The sequence below is a fragment of the Berghia stephanieae genome, chromosome 6 (genome assembly GCF_034508935.2).
Source record: "Berghia stephanieae isolate SIO BIC M18660-M18661 chromosome 6, UCSD_Bste_1.3, whole genome shotgun sequence".
NCBI classification, from domain to species: domain Eukaryota; kingdom Metazoa; phylum Mollusca; class Gastropoda; order Nudibranchia; family Aeolidiidae; genus Berghia; species Berghia stephanieae.
In genome coordinates, this window is record NC_088365.1 from 2,469,497 (window position 1) to 2,483,319 (window position 13,823).

Below are 13,823 nucleotides of genomic sequence, written 5' to 3' on the forward strand. Positions count from 1 at the left end.
TGAGGATAATAATAATATCCAAAAAATAAATAGATAAATAAATTTTTAAAAAAACTAATAATGAGTGCTCGTCACCGAATGGATCATTGCTGTGGGTGTCCAGGATGTGAGTTTCAATGTTCTCCCCAGTTATAGAGAATGAAAGCTGAAAATAATTGTTGAATTATTTCTATGTATTATTACTATTAGTATATGATCTTATGATTTCTAATGGTCTAAGAGAAACAATTGTGTCATAATGTCTCTCTACAATACTTTGTTGGTTATTTCCCTTGAACCAAGGGCGTTCACTCTATTGATAAATAACGAGGTGTTTACTTTTCACTTTGACTGTTGATTCCTTCCTACTGAAATTCACTCACAATGTCTCCACATTAATATGTCGTTCTTTGGGTTTGAATAAAAACCATAGTTACAAAAGTATCCTGTGTCATCCTAAATTATGTCAAACTTAACAGGTTATGGGCCCAGTGCCAACAACAGCAGGTACGCAAGATTAGTTTTCGATGGGGATGATCAGAAGTATGAACAATGGGAGATGAAGTTTCTGAGCTACCTCAGGCTACAGAAACTGAAAGATGTGATCCTTGCGGGTGAAGGGGAAGATGTAGACTTTGAAAAGAATGCAGATGCTTATGCTGAGTTGATTCAATTCCTGGACGACAAAAGCTTATCTTTAGTCATGAGAGATGCACCTGATGACGGCCGAAAAGCCCTCAGGATTTTGCGGGGGTACTATGCCAGCTCAAGCACTCCAAGAGTGATTTCTTTGTACACTGAATTGACATCATTAGCCAAGAGTCCTACTGAAAGTGTAACAGAGTACTTAATTAGGGCAGAGACAGCAGCATCAGCTTTACGAAATGCAGATGAACAGGTTTCTGATAGTTTACTAGTCGCAATGGTATTGAAAGGGCTACCTAACTCATACCAAGCTTTTGTAGCTGTTGTCACCCAATCAGAGAAGAAACCGACGTTCAGTGATTTCAAAGTAGCTCTGCGAAGCTTTGAGGAAACAGAAAAATCAAGAGTAATCTCTACAACTTCAGAAGATTCAGTTTTAAAGTACAAGGCGACTGCTAGGCCCAACTATGCGTCTAAAATGAAACAACAAAATCCTTCGAAAGAAATACTTTGTTTCAACTGTGGTCAGCATGGACATTTTAAAAGAGACTGTCCAGTCAATAAAACTAAAGCAAATAGACTGTGGTGCAGTTTTTGTTGCAGAGATAACCACACTGACAAAACGTGTCGATCGTGAAAGAAAACCTCAACGACCAATAACACGCAGGCACATGCAGCCTTCCAACCTGATGGAAATGAACATAATTTTGCATTTAAGGTGAATGAACATTTCGATATATTAAATGTGAATAAGAAAGAGAAACTTCTTGTGGATTGTGGTGCAACGTCACATATTTTCAACGACTTAACAAAGTTTACCGAATTTGAACAAAACTTCAACCCGAGTGAACATTTTATCGAGCTCGCAAATGGCGACCGAGCAAATAACCTAGCTCTTAAAAGAGGACATGTGGAAGTAACAATGGTTGACGACGAAGGCAACAAGTGTAGTGGACAACTCCGCAATGTTCTTTATGTTCCTACATTCCCTCAGAACATTTTTTCAGTTCAAGCAGCTGCTGATAATGGTGCAAGTGTGCATTTCAGACAAAATTCTGCAGAATTAATGGACAAAAGTGGCAGAAAATTTGACATTCATAGGCATGGCAGACTGTATTATCTCCACATTTGTAACAATATAGTAGTTTCAGAAAGTGATACACAAACTGATGTTAATGTTAAACAAACTGTGCATGATGTGAATTACACTTTAGATTTACAAGACTGGCATAAAATTCTTGGCCACTGTAACTTTGAAGATGTTAAGAAACTTGAACAAGTGTTTGATGGTATGAATGTAAATAAAACAAATGGTGAGAATGAGAAAGCTGAATGTGAGATTTGTCTTGAGGGGAAAATGACTAACGTTAAAAATAAAACTCCACGCATTCGCATTCTTCTTCTTCTTCTTCTTCTTCTTCTTCTTCTTCTTCTTCTTCTTCTTTTCTTCTTTCTTCTTCTCTTCTTCTTCTTCTTCTTCTTCTTCTTCTTCTTCTTCTTCTTCTTCTTTTCTTTCTTTCTTCTTCTTCTTCTTCTTCTTTCTTCTTCTTCTTCTTCTTCTTTCTTCTTCTTCTTCTTCTTCTTCTTTTCTTCTTCTTCTTTCTTCTTCTTCTTTCTTCTTCTTCTTCTTCTTTTCTTCTTCTTCTTCTTCTTCTTCTTCTTCTTCTTCTTCTTCTTCTTCTTCTTCTTCTTCTTCTTCTTCTTCTTCTTCTTCTTCTTTCTTCTTCTTCTTCTTCTTTTCTTCTTCTTTCTTCTTCTTCTTCTTCTTCTTCTTCTTCTTCTTCTTCTTCTTCTTCTCTTCTTCTTTTCTTCTTCTTCTCTTCTTCTTCTTCTTCTTCTTCTTCTTCTTCTTCTTCTTCTTCTTCTTCTTCTTCTTCTTCTTCTTCTTCTTCTTCTTCTTCTTCTTCTTCTTCTTCTTCTTCTTCTTCTTCTTCTTCTTTCTTCTTCTTCTTCTTCTTCTTCTTCTTTCTTCTTCTTCTTCTTCTTCTTCTTCTTCTTCTTCTTCTTCTTCTTCTTCTTCTTCTTCTTCTTCTTCTTCTTCTTCTTCTTCTTCTTCTTCTTCTTCTTCTTCTTCTTTCTTCTTCTTCTTCTTCTTCTTCTTCTTCTTCTTCTTCTTCTTCTTCTTCTTCTTCTTCTTCTTCTTCTTCTTCTTCTTCTTCTTCTTCTTCTTCTTCTCTTCTTCTTCTTCTTCTTCTTCTTCTTCTTCTTCTTCTTCTTCTTCTTCTTCTTCTTCTTCTTCTTTTTCTTCTTCTTCTTCTTTTCTTCTTCTTCTTCTTCTTCTTCTTCTTTCTTCTTCTTCTTCTTCTTCTTCTTTTCTTCTTCTTTTCTTCTTCTTCTCTTCTCTCTTCTTCTTCTTCTTCTTCTTCTTCTTCTTCTTCTTCTTCTTCTTCTTCTTCTTCTTCTTCTTCTTCTTCTTCTTCTTCTTCTTCTTCTTCTCTTCTTCTTCTTCTTCTTCTTCTTCTTCTTCTTCTCTCTTCTTCTTCTTCTTCTTCTTCTTTCTTCTTCTTCTTCTTCTTCTTCTCTTCTTCTTCTTCTTCTTCTTCTTCTTCTTCTTCTTCTTCTTCTTCTTCTTCTTCTTCTTCTTCTTCTTCTTCTTCTTCTTCTTCTTCTTCTTCTTCTCTTCTTCTTCTTCTTCTTCTTCTTCTTCTCTTCTTCTTCTTCTTCTTCTTCTTCTTCTTCTTCTTCTTCTTCTTCTTCTCTTCTTCTTCTCTTCTTCTTCTTTCTTCTTCTCTTCTTCTTCTTCTTCTTTTTCTTCTTCTCTCCTCTCTATCTCTCTCTCTATCTCCCTCTCTCACTCCATGAAAGGCAATTGGGGCCAAAAGGAATGTGGGACTCATACAAATTAGTGATGAATGCTCATAAAAATGGCTGACTACAAACAATAACTAAAATCTGATTGACGTCAATAGGCACCTAGATAACCATGAACTCTCAGTTTGACGTCACTGGTTTTATTATAATAAACAATTACAAAAACCTGATGACGTCAATTTCGTTCTAACTATATATGCCCGTATTTGGTTATATAAAACTATTGATGTCAACAGGATATAACGTGTCAATACACGAAGTATGTGTTCCGCTGATTGTTTATAGTATCATTCATACTCCTAAGAAATTAATATCAACTCCAAATGAAAATCAGAAACTTTATTCTTGAAAACAAATTCAACTGCGTCTGCTCAGGCCTTAGTTATGCCTACACAGACCGCCATTCTCATCTCTCTCTCTCTCTCTCTCTCTCTCTCTCTCTCTCTCTCTCTCTCTCTATCTATCTATCTATCTATCTATCTATCTCTCTCTCTATCACACACACACAAACACACACACACACACACACACACACACACACACACACACTCCCATAAAACGGAATGTGGGACTCTGATTGGGATAATCTAATCTACTAACACAAAACATTTCAACAGTCGTAACATCACTTTCCTTGTTATGACGCATGGTAACTTAGTAACTGGCTCTAAACAATCGGCACAATGGAGGGCGCCTTTATGAAATATTTCTCCGACGAGCATAAAAGCGTATGCAAAGGGGAACAATCATTTTAAATCTGATCATGTTTTGACTTTGATACATTCTGATCACAAGACATATGAAAAGTTTTAGCCAGCATGAAGAATAAAAAGTACAGATTTTCTTTGTTTCGAAACACGATGACTGCCGTTGGTGGGCGACGTGACGTCAGACTATTGAATCCAATTCACAACACATACAATTTAGTGATAAAAGCTCATAAAAATGGCTGACTAAACACAATAACTTAGAGCTGATTGACGTCAATAGACACCTAGATAACCACGAACTCTCAGACAGTCGTCATAATGTAAACAATTATAATGATTGGTAAACATAGAAAACTACACAGGTTTTATTAAAATAAACAATTATAAAAACCTAATGACGTCAATGTCGTTCTATATCAATGCCTGCATTTGGTTATATAAAACTATTGATGCCAACAGCATATATCGTGTAAATACACAAAAGTATGTGTTACGTTGATTGTTTATTGCCTTATTCATACAGTTTAGTGATAATTGCTCAAAAAATGGCTGATTCAAAATAATAACTAATATCCGAGTGACGTCAATACGAATCTAGGACAGTCGTCACAATGTACACACTTATTATAATGATTGGCAAACGAAGAAAACTACACAGGTTTTGCAATCGATGGCATGTGTTTTAGTAAATTACGCACTGTTCTACCGCTTGATTAATAGAAACAACACGGAAAACTACGTGAAAACTTAAACGTTGTTTATATAATATCTATTGATGCAATACGTTTAGTATTTTTAAAAAAATCATAATATCGGCCAGCCAATATAACGTGTCAAAACAGAAAAGTATGTGTAACGTTGATTGTTTATAGTATTATTCATACTGTTAACAAAGTTCAATCAACTCCAAATGAAAATCAGAAACTTGAAACTTGAAAACAAAAACAACTGTGTCTACTCAGGCCTAATTTTGCCTACACAGGCTGCCATTCTCTTTTTCTCTCTCTCTCTCTCTCTCTCTCTCTCACACACACACACACACACACAAACACACACACACACGCACACACACACACACACACACACACACACACCCCACACACACTGTCGCTGCCATAAAAGGTAATAGGGGTCAAAAGAAATGTGGGTTTTGTTAGGAATAATCAAATCTCACTGACTAACACTATTTACAACACATATAATTTAGTGATGAATGCTCATAAAAATGGCTGATGAAAAACAATAACTAAGATCTGAGTGACGTCAATGAAGACCTTGATAAACACGAATCTCGGACAATCGTCATAATTTAAACATTTATAATGATTGGCAAACATAAAAAACTACACAGCTTTTGCTAAGGATGGCATGTGTTTAAGTAAATTACGCACTGTTCCATGGCTTGATCAATAGAACCAACACTGAAAACTATGTGTACACTTAAACGTTTATAATCTGATCAAGAAAATCGTGTGATAACTAGTCACCTATCTGGCGATATAAATACAATACCAATGACCAGCGAGAGGTCGATATCATTCACGTTATTGTTTATAAACAACCAACTATGTTTGTCCGAGCATTTACTTGTGAAGCTGTGTGACAAATTCCATGATTTGATTAGTCAAAAATCAACAGGCTTTAACAGTCATGACGTAACTTCCCTCGTAATGACGCGTGGTAACTTAGTAACTGGCTGTAAACTATCGGAACAATTGCAGACGCCTTTATGAAATATTTCTCCGACGAGCATAAAAGCGTATCCAGATGAGAAAATTCATTATAAATATGATCATGTATTGACTTTTATACATTCTGATCACGTTCTAGTCATCATGAAGAATAAAAAGTACCCATTTTCTTTGTTTATAACCACGCTGCTAGACGTTGCTGGGCAATGTGACATCAGACTAGTGAATCCAATTTCATTATATCTATACCACAAAAGGGCAGTCAGTGTTCATTTGGCGTTCTCTGGTGGCGTACCAAGAAGTGATCATCGCCAACGTGTACATGGGTCTGGAGAGAGCTCTTGGGACCATCTTCTACACGGAGGGCCGGTTTCCTAGTCAGGATATTTATCTCTGATTCTCCGAGAGTCAGAACGTTGCGAACGAGACGTTTCTGTCCGCTCGTCGGTATTTGGATCTTGTGGCAGCCCTGTATAACAAGAATATTGAAGTAAATATGACAATGATGATGATGATGATGATGATGATGATGATTGCGATGATAATATGAGAAATAATAAAAGTGATGACGATGATAATGATGAGGATAATAATAATATCCAAAAAATAAATAGATAAATAAATTTTTAAAAAAACTAATAATGAGTGCTCGTCACCGAATGGATCATTGCTGTGGGTGTCCAGGATGTGAGTTTCAATGTTCTCCCCAGTTATAGAGAATGAAAGCTGAAAATAATTGTTGAATTATTTCTATGTATTATTACTATTAGTATATGATCTTATGATTTCTAATGGTCTAAGAGAAACAATTGTGTCATAATGTCTCTCTACAATACTTTGTTGGTTATTTCCCTTGAACCAAGGGCGTTCACTCTATTGATAAATAACGAGGTGTTTACTTTTCACTTTGACTGTTGATTCCTTCCTACTGAAATTCACTCACAATGTCTCCACATTAATATGTCGTTCTTTGGGTTTGAATAAAAACCATAGTTACAAAAGTATCCTGTGTCATCCTAAATTATGTCAAACTTAACAGGTTATGGGCCCAGTGCCAACAACAGCAGGTACGCAAGATTAGTTTTCGATGGGGATGATCAGAAGTATGAACAATGGGAGATGAAGTTTCTGAGCTACCTCAGGCTACAGAAACTGAAAGATGTGATCCTTGCGGGTGAAGGGGAAGATGTAGACTTTGAAAAGAATGCAGATGCTTATGCTGAGTTGATTCAATTCCTGGACGACAAAAGCTTATCTTTAGTCATGAGAGATGCACCTGATGACGGCCGAAAAGCCCTCAGGATTTTGCGGGGGTACTATGCCAGCTCAAGCACTCCAAGAGTGATTTCTTTGTACACTGAATTGACATCATTAGCCAAGAGTCCTACTGAAAGTGTAACAGAGTACTTAATTAGGGCAGAGACAGCAGCATCAGCTTTACGAAATGCAGATGAACAGGTTTCTGATAGTTTACTAGTCGCAATGGTATTGAAAGGGCTACCTAACTCATACCAAGCTTTTGTAGCTGTTGTCACCCAATCAGAGAAGAAACCGACGTTCAGTGATTTCAAAGTAGCTCTGCGAAGCTTTGAGGAAACAGAAAAATCAAGAGTAATCTCTACAACTTCAGAAGATTCAGTTTTAAAGTACAAGGCGACTGCTAGGCCCAACTATGCGTCTAAAATGAAACAACAAAATCCTTCGAAAGAAATACTTTGTTTCAACTGTGGTCAGCATGGACATTTTAAAAGAGACTGTCCAGTCAATAAAACTAAAGCAAATAGACTGTGGTGCAGTTTTTGTTGCAGAGATAACCACACTGACAAAACGTGTCGATCGTGAAAGAAAACCTCAACGACCAATAACACGCAGGCACATGCAGCCTTCCAACCTGATGGAAATGAACATAATTTTGCATTTAAGGTGAATGAACATTTCGATATATTAAATGTGAATAAGAAAGAGAAACTTCTTGTGGATTGTGGTGCAACGTCACATATTTTCAACGACTTAACAAAGTTTACCGAATTTGAACAAAACTTCAACCCGAGTGAACATTTTATCGAGCTCGCAAATGGCGACCGAGCAAATAACCTAGCTCTTAAAAGAGGACATGTGGAAGTAACAATGGTTGACGACGAAGGCAACAAGTGTAGTGGACAACTCCGCAATGTTCTTTATGTTCCTACATTCCCTCAGAACATTTTTTCAGTTCAAGCAGCTGCTGATAATGGTGCAAGTGTGCATTTCAGACAAAATTCTGCAGAATTAATGGACAAAAGTGGCAGAAAATTTGACATTCATAGGCATGGCAGACTGTATTATCTCCACATTTGTAACAATATAGTAGTTTCAGAAAGTGATACACAAACTGATGTTAATGTTAAACAAACTGTGCATGATGTGAATTACACTTTAGATTTACAAGACTGGCATAAAATTCTTGGCCACTGTAACTTTGAAGATGTTAAGAAACTTGAACAAGTGTTTGATGGTATGAATGTAAATAAAACAAATGGTGAGAATGAGAAAGCTGAATGTGAGATTTGTCTTGAGGGGAAAATGACTAACGTTAAAAATAAAACTCCACGCATTCGCATTCTTCTTCTTTCTTCTTCTTCTTCTTCTTCTTCTTCTTCTTCTTCTTCTTCTTCTTCTTCTTCTTCTTCTTCTTCTTCTTCTTCTTCTTCTTCTTCTTTTCTTCTTCTTCTTCTTCTTTCTTCTTCTTCTTCTTCTTCTTCTTCTTCTTCTTCTTCTTCTTCTTCTTCTTCTTCTTCTTCTTCTTCTTCTTCTTTCTTCTTCTTCTTCTTCTTCTTCTTCTTCTTCTTCTTCTCTTCTTCTTCTTCTTCTTCTTCTTCTTCTTCTTCTTCTTCTTCTTCTTCTTCTTCTTCTTCTTCTTCTTTCTTCTTCTTCTTCTTCTTCTTCTTCTTCTTCTTCTTCTTCTTCTTCTTCTTCTTCTTCTTCTTCTTCTTCTTCTTTCTTCTTCTTCTTCTTCTTCTTCTTCTTCTTCTTCTTCTTCTTCTTCTTCTTCTTCTTCTTCTTTTCTTCTTCTTCTTCTTCTTCTTCTTCTTCTTCTTCTTCTTCTTCTTCTTCTTCTTCTTCTTCTTCTTCTTCTTCTTCTTCTTCTTCTTCTTCTTCTTCTTCTTCTTCTTCTTCTTCTTCTTCTTCTTCTTCTTCTTCTTCTTCTTCTTCTTCTTCTTCTTCTTCTTCTTCTTCTTCTTCTTCTTCTTCTTCTTCTTCTTCTTCTTCTTCTTCTTCTTCTTCTTCTTCTTTCTTCTTCTTCTTCTTCTTCTTCTTCTTCTTCTTCTTCTTTCTTCTTCTTTTCTTCTTCTTCTTCTTCTTTCTTCTTTCTTCTTCTTCTTCTTCTTCTTCTTCTTCTTCTTCTTCTTCTTCTTCTTCTTCTTCTTCTTCTTCTTCTTCTTCTTCTTCTTCTTTCTTCCTTCTTCTTCTTCTTCTTCTTCTTCTTCTTCTTCTTCTTCTTCTTCTTCTTCTTCTTCTTCTTCTTCTTCTTCTTCTTCTTCTCTTCTTCTTCTTCTTCTTCTTCTTCTTCTTCTTCTTCTTCTTCTTCTTCTTCTTCTTCTTCTTCTTCTTCTTCTTCTTCTTCTTCTTCTTCTTCTTCTTCTTCTTCTTCTTCTTCTTCTTCTTCTTCTTCTTCTTCTTCTTCTTCTTCTTCTTCTTCTCTTCTTCTTCTTCTTCTTCTTCTTCTTCTTCTTCTCTTCTTCTTCTTTCTTCTTCTTCTTCTTCTTCTTCTCTTCTTCTTCTTCTTCTTCTTCTTCTTCTTCTTCTTCTTCTTCTTCTTCTTCTTCTTCTTCTTCTTCTTCTTCTTCTTCTTCTTCTTCTTCTTCTTCTTCTTCTCTTCTTCTTCTTCTTTCTTCTTCTTCTTCTTCTTCTCTTCTTCTTCTTCTTCTTCTTCTTCTTCTTCTTCTCTCTCTCTCTATCTCTCTCTCTATCTCCCTCTCTCACTCCCATGAAAGGCAATTGGGGCCAAAAGGAATGTGGGACTCATACAATTTAGTGATGAATGCTCATAAAAATGGCTGACTACAAACAATAACTAAAATCTGATTGACGTCAATAGGCACCTAGATAACCATGAACTCTCAGTTTGACGTCACTGGTTTTATTATAATAAACAATTACAAAAACCTGATGACGTCAATTTCGTTCTAACTATATTGCCCGTATTTGGTTATATAAAACTATTGATGTCAACAGGATATAACGTGTCAATACACGAAAGTATGTGTTCCGCTGATTGTTTATAGTATCATTCATACTCCTAAGAAATTAATATCAACTCCAAATGAAAATCAGAAACTTTATTCTTGAAAACAAATTCAACTGCGTCTGCTCAGGCCTTAGTTATGCCTACACAGACCGCCATTCTCATCTCTCTCTCTCTCTCTCTCTCTCTCTCTCTCTCTCTCTCTCTCTCTCTCTCTATCTATCTATCTATCTATCTATCTATCTCTCTCTCTATCACACACACACAAAACACACACACACACACACACACACACACACACACACACACTCCCATAAAACGGAATGTGGGACTCTGATTGGGATAATCTAATCTACTAACACAAAACATTTCAACAGTCGTAACGTCACTTTCCTTGTTATGACGCATGGTAACTTAGTAACTGGCTCTAAACAATCGGCACAATGGAGGGCGCCTTTATGAAATATTTCTCCGACGAGCATAAAAGCGTATGCAAAGGGGAACAATCATTTTAAATCTGATCATGTTTTGACTTTGATACATTCTGATCACAAGACATATGAAAAGTTTTAGCCAGCATGAAGAATAAAAAGTACAGATTTTCTTTGTTTCGAAACACGATGACTGCCGTTGGTGGGCGACGTGACGTCAGACTATTGAATCCAATTCACAACACATACAATTTAGTGATAAAAGCTCATAAAAATGGCTGACTAAACACAATAACTTAGAGCTGATTGACGTCAATAGACACCTAGATAACCACGAACTCTCAGACAGTCGTCATAATGTAAACAATTATAATGATTGGTAAACATAGAAAACTACACAGGTTTTATTAAAATAAACAATTATAAAAACCTAATGACGTCAATGTCGTTCTATATCAATGCCTGCATTTGGTTATATAAAAACTATTGATGCCAACAGCATATATCGTGTAAATACACAAAAGTATGTGTTACGTTGATTGTTTATTGCCTTATTCATACAGTTTAGTGATAATTGCTCAAAAAATGGCTGATTCAAAATAATAACTAATATCCGAGTGACGTCAATACGAATCTAGGACAGTCGTCACAATGTACACACTTATTATAATGATTGGCAAACGAAGAAAACTACACAGGTTTTGCAATCGATGGCATGTGTTTTAGTAAATTACGCACTGTTCTACCGCTTGATTAATAGAAACAACACGGAAAACTACGTGAAAACTTAAACGTTGTTTATATATAATATCTATTGATGCAATACGTTTAGTATTTTTAAAAAAATCATAATATCGGCCAGCCAATATAACGTGTCAAAACAGAAAAGTATGTGTAACGTTGATTGTTTATAGTATTATTCATACTGTTAACAAAGTTCAATCAACTCCAAATGAAAATCAGAAACTTGAAACTTGAAAACAAAAACAACTGTGTCTACTCAGGCCTAATTTTGCCTACACAGGCTGCCATTCTCTTTTCTCTCTCTCTCTCTCTCTCTCTCTCTCTCCACACACACACACACACACACAAACACACACACACACACACACACACACACACACACACACACACACACACACACACTGTCGCTGCCATAAAAGGTAATAGGGGTCAAAAGAAATGTGGGTTTTGTTAGGAATAATCAAATCTCACTGACTAACACTATTTACAACACATATAATTTAGTGATGAATGCTCATAAAAATGGCTGATGAAAAACAATAACTAAGATCTGAGTGACGTCAATGAAGACCTTGATAAACACGAATCTCGGACAATCGTCATAATTTAAACATTTATAATGATTGGCAAACATAAAAAACTACACAGCTTTTGCTAAGGATGGCATGTGTTTAAGTAAATTACGCACTGTTCCATGGCTTGATCAATAGAACCAACACTGAAAACTATGTGTACACTTAAACGTTTATAATCTGATCAAGAAAATCGTGTGATAACTAGTCACCTATCTGGCGATATAAATACAATACCAATGACCAGCGAGAGGTCGATATCATTCACGTTATTGTTTATAAACAACCAACTATGTTTGTCCGAGCATTTACTTGTGAAGCTGTGTGACAAATTCCATGATTTGATTAGTCAAAAATCAACAGGCTTTAACAGTCATGACGTAACTTCCCTCGTAATGACGCGTGGTAACTTAGTAACTGGCTGTAAACTATCGGAACAATTGCAGACGCCTTTATGAAATATTTCTCCGACGAGCATAAAAGCGTATCCAGATGAGAAAATTCATTATAAATATGATCATGTATTGACTTTTATACATTCTGATCACGTTCTAGTCATCATGAAGAATAAAAAGTACCCATTTTCTTTGTTTATAACCACGCTGCTAGACGTTGCTGGGCAATGTGACATCAGACTAGTGAATCCAATTTCATTATATCTATACCACAAAAGGGCAGTCAGTGTTCATTTGGCGTTCTCTGGTGGCGTACCAAGAAGTGATCATCGCCAACGTGTACATGGGTCTGGAGAGAGCTCTTGGGACCATCTTCTACACGGAGGGCCGGTTTCCTAGTCAGGATATTTATCTCTGATTCTCCGAGAGTCAGAACGTTGCGAACGAGACGTTTCTGTCCGCTCGTCGGTATTTGGATCTTGTGGCAGCCCTGTATAACAAGAATATTGAAGTAAATATGACAATGATGATGATGATGATGATGATGATGATGATTGCGATGATAATATGAGAAATAATAAAAGTGATGACGATGATAATGATGAGGATAATAATAATATCCAAAAAATAAATAGATAAATAAATTTTTAAAAAAACTAATAATGAGTGCTCGTCACCGAATGGATCATTGCTGTGGGTGTCCAGGATGTGAGTTTCAATGTTCTCCCCAGTTATAGAGAATGAAAGCTGAAAATAATTGTTGAATTATTTCTATGTATTATTACTATTAGTATATGATCTTATGATTTCTAATGGTCTAAGAGAAACAATTGTGTCATAATGTCTCTCTACAATACTTTGTTGGTTATTTCCCTTGAACCAAGGGCGTTCACTCTATTGATAAATAACGAGGTGTTTACTTTTCACTTTGACTGTTGATTCCTTCCTACTGAAATTCACTCACAATGTCTCCACATTAATATGTCGTTCTTTGGGTTTGAATAAAAACCATAGTTACAAAAGTATCCTGTGTCATCCTAAATTATGTCAAACTTAACAGGTTATGGGCCCAGTGCCAACAACAGCAGGTACGCAAGATTAGTTTTCGATGGGGATGATCAGAAGTATGAACAATGGGAGATGAAGTTTCTGAGCTACCTCAGGCTACAGAAACTGAAAGATGTGATCCTTGCGGGTGAAGGGGAAGATGTAGACTTTGAAAAGAATGCAGATGCTTATGCTGAGTTGATTCAATTCCTGGACGACAAAAGCTTATCTTTAGTCATGAGAGATGCACCTGATGACGGCCGAAAAGCCCTCAGGATTTTGCGGGGGTACTATGCCAGCTCAAGCACTCCAAGAGTGATTTCTTTGTACACTGAATTGACATCATTAGCCAAGAGTCCTACTGAAAGTGTAACAGAGTACTTAATTAGGGCAGAGACAGCAGCATCAGCTTTACGAAATGCAGATGAACAGGTTTCTGATAGTTTACTAGTCGCAATGGTATTGAAAGGGCTACCTAACTCATACCAAGCTTTTGTAGCTGTTGTCACCCAATCAGAGAAGAAACCGACGTTCAGTGATTTCAAAGTAGCTCTGCGAAGCTTTGAGGAAACA